We start from the raw sequence: 9,391 nt of genomic DNA, 5'->3' as shown, positions 1-9,391 counted from the left end.
AATTTTGCAACAATTATTTGGGAGGTCCTTCACAAAAAAACTCCTTTTGGGCACTCGAAAAATGGAAAAATGGTTTTTTCGTCCAAAGAAAATGAAAACTTCCTTAGGCAACATTGTTTGCCATTCCAATATGCACCCTTGTGCACAATATGAAATCATTTGAACAAACTATGCCATGAATGTGGCCCTAAGATTGATCATTTGGCTTGAAAGCCATTGATCTCCACACGTGATAGCTTGTTTCTGAGAACACTTTTTAAAAATAATTGCCGTATTACAAGTTTGTTATTTTTTTTGGGAACTTGGCCACATATAGTGACACAATGCGAAGGTTTCCCAATTTTTTGATTTTTTTGAATTTTTTATGCCCGTTTCAAAATGCTATCAAAACGGCGGGAATGACCATTCCTAGCTAGTGGTTGAATCTTAGAATTTTTTTGGTGTTTCTCTGATTAAATAAATACTTATGTACCTAGAAAAGATTTTTGGAAAAAATAAATAGCAAACTATGAGGCAGCTGCAGTTCAAATTTGACCCGCTTCCAGCTGAATCGGCGCAAATTTGTCTTTTTCACGAGAGGTGTATCAAAACTTTTTACACCCAACCATTTTGTCAACTGTGCATTAAATATGTCCTAGTATTTTAGAAAATTGATTTGGTCCAATTTTGCAACAATTATTTGGGAGGTCCTTCACAAAAAAACCTCCTTTTGGGCACTCGAAAAATGAAAAATGGTTTTTTTGTCCAAAGAAAATGAAAACTCCCTTAGGCAACATTGTTTGGAATTCCAATATGCACCATTTTGCACAATATGAGATCATTTGAACAAACTATGCCATGAATGTGGCCATAAGATTGATCATTTGGCTTGAGAGCCATGAATCTTCACGCATGATAGCTCATTTCTGAGAACACTTTTTAAAAAAAAATTGGCTTATTACAAGTTTATTATTTTTCCCGGAAACTTGGTCACATATGATGACACAATGCGAAGGTTTTCCAATTTTTTAATTTTTTTGAATTTTGTATGCCCGTTTCAAAATGCGGTCAAAATGGCGGGAATGACCGTTTCTAGCTAGTGGTTGAATCTTGGAATTTTTTTGGTGTTTCTCTGATTAAATAGATACTTATGTACCTAGAAATGATTTTTGGAAAAAATAAAGAGCAAACTACGAGGTAGCTACAATTTAAATTTGACCCGCTTCTAGCTGAATCGGCCGAAATTTGTCTTTTTCACCAGAGGTGGATCATAACTTTTTACACCCAATCATTTGGTCAATTATACATCAAATATGGCCTACTATTTTAGAAAATTGATTTGGTCCAATTTTGTAACAAATATTTGATAGGTCCTTCACAAAAAAACTCATTTTGGGCACTCGACAAATGGAAAATGGTTCTTTTTCGCAAAGAAAATGAAAACCCCCCAAATCAACATTGTTTGTCATCCCCCAAATCTATACATGTGCAAAATATTGATTTATTTGAATAAACTATAAAAGGTTAATACGTTAAATGTTTATCCTGAATAAGAGGGTAAAAACTATAAGAGAAACAAAAGGAAAAAAACAAAATTATATAAGCTTACCTTTGATTGGTGGAATTAGGTGTGCCCTGGATTGATGACATGGCAAACATCTATCCATCCATACATCCGTCCGTCCATCCTAGCCCTCCGCTCTCTCTCTCGCGCAACAAACCCCTCTCTCAACCCTAGCGCTTGCAGCCGCCTCCGCTCCCGATCCAGATCCGCCACCCACCTCCCTCTCCCCTCGCCGCCGGTCTGCACCCTCCCCTCCCCTCCATTTCCCCCACCTTTGCCGCCCATCCACCACCGCCGACCCTCGCCTTCATCCTCCATATCCACTAGTCCAGGCGAGGCCATGGCGTCCCCCCCCCTCCTCTGCCGCCGCCACCCAACCTCTCTCCCTCTCTCCCCCGCACCACCACCGCCACGGCCGGCGGCGCCACCCAATCTCTCTCCCGCGCCACCGCCGACCGCTTCCCCGTCCGCGACGTCGCCTCGTTCTCCACGCCGATAGGGGAGCCACCCTGCTCCGCGTGCGTGCTTATTCTCGGTCGATGACGCGGCCGTGCCCTTCGACGCCTCTCTTCCTCGTCCGGTGCCGGCCGTACAAGAGACGCCGGACTCCTGCAACGTCCGTTCGCACCTGACCGCCGCGGAGGTACTCCCGGATCTCGGCCCTCAGATTTCTCTCCCCGCCCCCTTCCCCTTGACAAAGTTCCTCACAATTGATTCGATGCTGCAGTGCAGGGGTTCATTCGTTGTTGCTGCTCCAGGCAGCTCCATCAACCAGTACAAGACCCTGAGGTGCGCTGCTCCAGGCAGAGTCCGGCCTTGCGCTGAAGCTGCTGAACTCCAAGGTCACCGCTTCCTTCTTCAGCCCCCGGGATCCTGAGTGGACCATGTGAGAGCTTTCAGGTAAAAATGGTAGCAAGTATGCTGGCTTGATCGGCAGCGAAAAGGAAGATCATCTCTAAATCGCATGCATTGTGTAGCTCTAAAGCTCCTAAGTTAAATTTGTGCTGGTAGATTTTTCAGACTAAGAATAATTATCAACATTTGCGTAGTGGAAAGCTTGTCTGGAACACAGCCTGACCTATTGCACATAAACAAAAAGGAAATCCTTGGCTAGAACTCACAGTCTCACATACATTTATGCGCCTCACAAGTCATACAGGAGAACACTTAATAACCATGTTATTGTGTATCAACTAGGATTATTGGAGCCAACTGAGCCCATGATTTAGTGATTAAATAATGGCGTTGTGTAATGTTTTTGTGCGCATGCATTGTGTAGCTCTGAAGCTCCTAAGTTAAATAATGGCGTCGTGTAATGGTTGTGAATTTGTGATAAGCACATTTCATATTCATAATTTGTCACAGAAATATACCATTTGTTATGTTCTGACCATCAATTCTTGCTATGAAATATTGAGTAATTGAATGGAAATCATAAAAAGGGATCATTTACTAGTCTTTGGTCTATTTTGCAGAAATGTGCGCAAAGGCACTATAACCGTCAAGATTCCGTCTAGGTGGCTATCGAGAAGAGTGAAGAAAAGAAGAGAAGGAGGATGGCTAATGTGTACAGTTTGCAGATCAGGGAGGGTATCAAAATCCCTAGATCGCCTCCATTCCCCATCGGGCCTAGCACTTCTCTCTCTCCCTCACCACTTCTTCTTCCACCTCCGGCCGCCGCCGCGGCCAGGCCGGCGTGGTGGCGCGGCACCGCATCTCCATCCACCACTCCACACCCATCCACCAACGCATCCACCAGCGCCACCATTTCCAGCCACCGCCGCCATCAGCACCAGCACCACCTCGCGCGCCCGACCAGACGAGGGGAGGCACGATTGTCTGGTGCTCCGCGCGAGTGTCTCCTCCGTGCTGCTCCTCACCATGCTGCTGCTCTTCCCTCTCCATCTCTGCTGCTGCTCTTCCTTGCGCCCCCGTGCTGCTGCCTCTCCTTCGCTCCGCTGCTTGTTGCTTCTCCTTTGATCCCTTTGCTGCTGCTCTTCTTCTCCCACGTCCCCTGCTGCACCTCCACTCCTTCTCTCTACTGCTGCTCCTCCCCTCGTCCCTACTGCTGCTCCTCCTCCGCTCAAGTTCTCCAACTTGCTTTTGCTGCTTTTCTCTCTCCATCTGATCTCAAATTTCTGTAATCTTGAGAAGTTTATTGTTCAGTACTTTGCAATATTCAGAATTGATATGTGTAGTACCTGAAATATTCAGATTTCATAAGAGCTTGCAACTTGACAATTGTTCAGTTTCATACTTGCAAAATATAGTGCATTTTATTGTTTGTTCTGACTAGTTAATGTCTAGTTGTTTGAATTATATTTAGTATGTGTGATATGCTCTGTGATATAGTAATCTTCTAGCATATGTGTGTGATCCCCTATGTGTTCGTTTCTTGACTGGTGCTTCTTTAATACCACTCATTTTGTTGATCTGTGAGTACTAGAATTATGTCTTCTAACCCCCTGTTTGCATATGTGTGATGTGTGTTCTGTAGTCCTTGTGTTAACTATGTTCATGCGAGAATATTTTTTTGTGTTGTGATATATTTCTGTCCTTGTCATAGTATTGTTTCTACCCTTTGTTTACTTTCTCAAATGAAACAAAATACTAAAATGACAGTGAGTAAAATCTGAACCTCCCTTTGCTATTTTTCATTTTATTTGTGGATTATCTTCGGGAACAACCTTGTTTAGTTTAGGTTTATATTCTTGCAGCCATATTCTGAATTTTTTCACCTAGCTTTAGCCGAGCATAGTCGCCATCGCCTAGTGCCTGTGGGGAACACGACACTTGCAGATTTGGGGGAAATACCCTACTGTACTTACAATCAATCAATTTGTATTGTAAACAGAGGAGTGACTTCATTCTTATCTCACTGACAAACAACAGATAGTGTTCAATGATCAGTTACCACTCAGTTTTTTGGTAATGGGCTGTAGTGCTTTCTGTTCTACTTAGTATGCTGTCACTTAACATCGCAGATTAATCTGCCCTATGTATGTGTTTAATTATATTCATGGTTGCTTTATGTGTTTGTTGATTATGCAGGTTCCCTGGCTAGGCCTCTGGGGTGAGTGCATCACCGGCTCCTGCTGCAGCTGCTCCTGCTGCTTCCAAGGTTTGCTCCTACATGTCCCTTTGAGAGTTTGAGCACTTGAGCTGTGGCTTTATTTGCCCCTTGAAGGCTTTAGTGGCTGCAGCATGTGCTATAAATCCAGATTGTACTTTAGTTCCAGATTTCTATGCATGCCACCTTGTTGTATTAGTTAGGTTAGTTTAGTTCCAGATGTCCGAAATATACTCTACATATTGTTCAGGGTTGATTGCAAATTAGTTCTGGTGCCTCCAGTGGAGTAGAGTGTGGAGAGCCAAGAAGCTTTATCTCTTTAAATTCAGTTAATTTCCTTACTGAAATTAGGTTGTTGCCTTGATACAGTATTGTACAGTGGCTCTGCCTCTAGAAATTTTATTTGATTATGAGATGATTGGGGTTGCAGGGGTGGTGTTTGGCCAACAGATTGTATTGGAAATATGCTGTTCTTCCTTGCCTGATGTTCTTATTGCCGATACTAGGACCTGTAGATAGCAAATTATTTTCCTAGTGGTTACTTATGCTTATTGCAGGGGTGGTGTTTGACTTTTTTTATACTTGTGTATTCTTGATCAGGGCAGTCCTGTTTCCTAATCTGATCTACTAGAACTGAATTGCTCCCCTGTTTTGCTGTGGTCGTATGCTCTGTGGTCACTGATGCGTGCTGCATACCTGCAGATTAGGACCAAAAATAAACCCTTAGATTTGTTGCCATTCCTTTGATAATAATTTGTTGTGGCCATTAAGTATTTCTTTAGCAGTAATAAACCTGGCTCTTTGATGTTGCAACCCAACAACATCACCCCTTTTTGTCTGTGTAATACACATATTTGCTCTGCCGCTCTTAGTTTTAACTAGCCAAGGCAAGGATGACGCCCACCATCGCTGTTAGACTTATTATCCATGTTGGATTTTTTAATGCTTGCCCACACTCTAAATGTCTGATCATGGCATTCTTTATCGAATAAGGGATTGCCGCCTGTCCCCGACTTGACTGAGTTAGGCTTCGGTTTGCACGTCTCTTTCAGCTTGCGGGATTAGTGTTGCTGCAAGTAATCCACTTTCTTTGTAATGCATGGTGGCGACATTATTTAAGCCATTGTAGAGTTTTTGACAGGGTTGAACATTTGGAAAGATAGATTCATTTAACCTTGCAGTACCAGTGTCTGCAAGCATTGGCTATTGTTAGTAAAATGTTGAGTTGTTCCTTTATATCATTGTCTTATTGCTATCCTTTTTTCAAGGCTGATGCAGTACCTTGTTCTTTTCACTCAAACTTGCCTCTTGTTTGTTAATTTTGCTGTGATGTAATCGTCTGTTATAATTGGGTTATATTAACTCCCCTGTAGTAGAATGGATGGCCGCAGTAGTAGAATAGTACTGTACTTTTCTTCAGGTGAATGTGTTACAGTGATGTTCATTGCATGACCTGCACTTGTACCAATATACCATGCTGGTACCTGTGGGTTAGTGTTGGTGGTGCCTAACATGAGCTTGAATGTGGTAGTTGAAGTGTAGTACAACAGCAGGTTAATGTGTGTTATTTGCCGTATGCAAGTCTGTTGTTTTATTTGCCCTTTGTAGTATTGTACAAACTGATGCATTCCTGGCATAAACAAATTATTCTATAAGGTAAAAGCAAACATTTCACTATGCAAGTCTGTTGTTTTATTTGCCCTTTATAGTATTGCATGATAGTGTCCAAATTCAGGAAGGGAAAGGTGAGGCTGGAACGTACTAGTGGGTGGATCTACTTTGCTGTTTACGTTAGTGTTGCCATTGCAATTGTTTGGTTCTGGCCTCAGCAGCAGTACACTAATGCTGGTAGCTTTTGTGTTCACTCTTTTACAGGAGAGCCAGGACAAATTTGAAGTGCAAAGCCATGAAGCCAAGTGCAAAGCTGTGATGCATTGTGATACTGTAGAGATTGTGACATTGGAACGGATTTACTGTTATTTGTATTCACTTGCCAGAGATTTGTTTGTTCCACTTGACTGTAATAGTTTGTAGAGATTGTGACATTGGAATAGATTTAATGTTATTTGACAAATTATGTTTGTTCTATTTTGTTTGAAATAGTGATTTAAAAATGTGTGAAGTGGAAACCTGACAAGTGGGATCCACTTATCAAAATAATCTGAGCAATGTTGAAACATTTGACGTGTGGGACCAATGTATGAGATTATGGCATGTGAGGCCTGGCTGAGTAGTGGAACTAGCCCCAATATATAGTGGGAAAAACTAGAAAATCAATGGACTAAAAAGGCCACGAACCAAAATAAAAAGGCTATAATGTTGGGCTTGGCTTGTGAAGCTAACCAAAATTTCAAAGATTTTTTTTATAAAAAGGCTGAATTGTTGGGCTCGGCCCATGTAAAACGTCAAATTGGACCGGGCTGATTCTTGTCAACGACCTTTTTATTTGGTCGCTATTTTGCCATGTCAGCTTGCCACGTCGGATCCGACGTGGCCTGGGCAGAGAGCTAGCGACCAAAACAGAAGGTCATGGAATCAACGACCTTTTGTTTTGGTCGTGGAATTCCACGACCTTCTCACAGAGAAGGTCGTTAATTTCTGAAAGTGCGTTATATCGACTAGAGGGGGGGGGGTGAATGGGCGATTTTTATGAAAGTCTTCAGAACATGGGAGTTTTGAAGATAAACGATAAAATTAAACCTATTACCATGCAGCGGAAGGTAGACTACACTAGGCAAACCATAGTCAAGTATTCAATGAAGTGAAAGCACAAAGACTAATAACAGCTAGGTAGTAAGGATCATATAGGAAGATATTGTGAAGCCAAACAGAACACGCAGTCACTCAGTGGAGACAAATGATAGAGCAAACATACAATGACTTCACAAGGAGGAACAGTAAGTAAAGTGAAGTGAAGATGAAACCAGTGACTCGTTGAAGACAATGATTTGTTGAACCAGTTCCAGTTGCTGTGACAACTGTACGTCTGGTTGGAGCGGCTAGGTATTTAAACCTTAGGACACACAGTCCCGGACACCCAATCCTGAACACGCAGCTCAGGACACCCAGTCCTCACCGTATTCTCCTTGAGCTAAGGTCACATAGACCTCGCCCAATCACTCTGGTAAGTCTTCAAGGTAGACTCCCAAACCTTCACAGACTTCGTTCACCGGCAATCCACAATGTCTCTTGGATGCTCAGAATGCGACGCCTAACCGGCTGGAGGATGCACAGTCCTCAAGTGTAATAAGTCTTCAGATCACACAGACAAGAAGACTTAAGTGATGCCCAATTCTCTCTGGCTCTGGGTGGTTAGGGCTTTATCCTCGCAAGGAATTCTCTCTCAAAGGCTTCGAGGTGGGTTGCTCTCAAACGACAAAAGCCGTACTTTCAATCTGAGCAGCCAACCGTTTATGGTTGTAGGGGGTGGGCTATTTATAGCCACTTGGCAACCCGACCTGATTTGTCCGAAATGACCCTGGGTCACTAAGGAACTGACACGTGTTCCAACGGTCAGATTTCAAACTCACACGGCAAATTTACTTGGGCTACAAGCAAAGCTGACTTGTCCGACTCTGGACAAGATTCGCTCTCATAGTCTTCACTCGAAGACATAGGTTTTTGGTTTAGGCATCACTTCAGTCATTCTGATTGGTTCTCTTGGACCCCACTTAACAGTACGGCGGTTCCTATGACTCAACACAAAAGAAAAAGACCTACGAAAGATCTAAGTCTTCGAGCTCCATAGGCTTCATATCGTGTCTTCTCTTGTCATAGTCTTCAATGTGAATATCTTCATATACCACCTTTGACTTCAATGTCTTCATACATTTTTAGGGGTCATCTCTGGTAGTAAAACCGAATCATGAGGGACTTCTACCTGTGTTATCCTGCAATTCTCACAAACACATTAGTCCCTCAACTAGGTTTGTCGTCAATACTCCAAAACCAACTAGGGGTGGCACTAGATGCACTTACAATCTCCCCCTTTTTGGTGATTGATGACAAACTAGTTGAAGTTTTCAACGGGGAATGTAATCTGTGAAATTGTAAAGGATAAGGAATTGTCTTCATAAGTTGCAAGGGCTCCCCCTGAAGATGTGCATATAAGTTAATTTGCTTTTGGAATGCAAATGCACATGGTAGGTGGTACTTGTGGAGATCCACTTCAACTTATGATGACAATCCACTATGCATGTGAAAGTATATGAAGATAATGACATGCATAATGGAAAATGAACGTCTGCAGAATGAGCTAAGTGCGGAATTTATCATCGCACATGCGGAATTTATCTTCGCAAAACAAGGTGGCAAATAAGTAGCAGACGACCATCTGGTTTAAGTGTTACAACTCATAAGAACCAAATGTAGCAAAAACGAGAGTTGTAAGCACGAAGCAAAATATAAAGCCCCCGCCCATATGGACCCGCTTGAAGTCTATCAATCTCATATGCTTCTCCCCCTTTTGTCAGTAATGACCAAAAAGGTTTGAAGACATAGAGCCTCTACTCATTCCCATGAGGAGTAGGTGAAGTAGCAGGGTTGTTGGTGTTGTTTGGCGGTGCAGAAGAGCTTGGAGGTGCTGAAGGAGGTGGCGGTGAAGTAGCATCGTCTTCTTCCTTAATAATTCTGGCAGTGACTGCGGCTGCAGAGGAAGAGAACTCAGAGTCTTCAAGGGATGGAGTTCCTAGCAGCACAGCCCTTCGAGGAGGTGTGGAGTCAAACTTGAATCTCTCAGAGAAGCCATCCTCTTGAAGATCAGCTTCAGAACACATCAT

General features: G+C 42.8%; 1 long non-coding RNA gene across 1 annotated transcript; it reads left to right on the top strand.

Moving 5' to 3' along the window:
- Positions 1-1,713: 1,713 nt before the first annotated feature.
- Positions 1,714-6,701, top strand: LOC125511066. Its single transcript, XR_007284884.1, has 4 exons — positions 1,714-2,186; positions 2,271-2,443; positions 3,019-4,664; positions 6,489-6,701. It is a non-coding gene; the product is annotated as an uncharacterized LOC125511066 (long non-coding RNA).
- Positions 6,702-9,391: the final 2,690 nt, after the last annotated feature.

The sequence above is a fragment of the Triticum urartu genome, chromosome 5 (assembly GCF_003073215.2).
Source record: "Triticum urartu cultivar G1812 chromosome 5, Tu2.1, whole genome shotgun sequence".
NCBI classification, from domain to species: Eukaryota; Viridiplantae; Streptophyta; class Magnoliopsida; order Poales; family Poaceae; genus Triticum; species Triticum urartu.
Note: the sequence above shows the minus strand (reverse complement) of the source record. Positions and strands in the feature narration are given on the sequence as shown.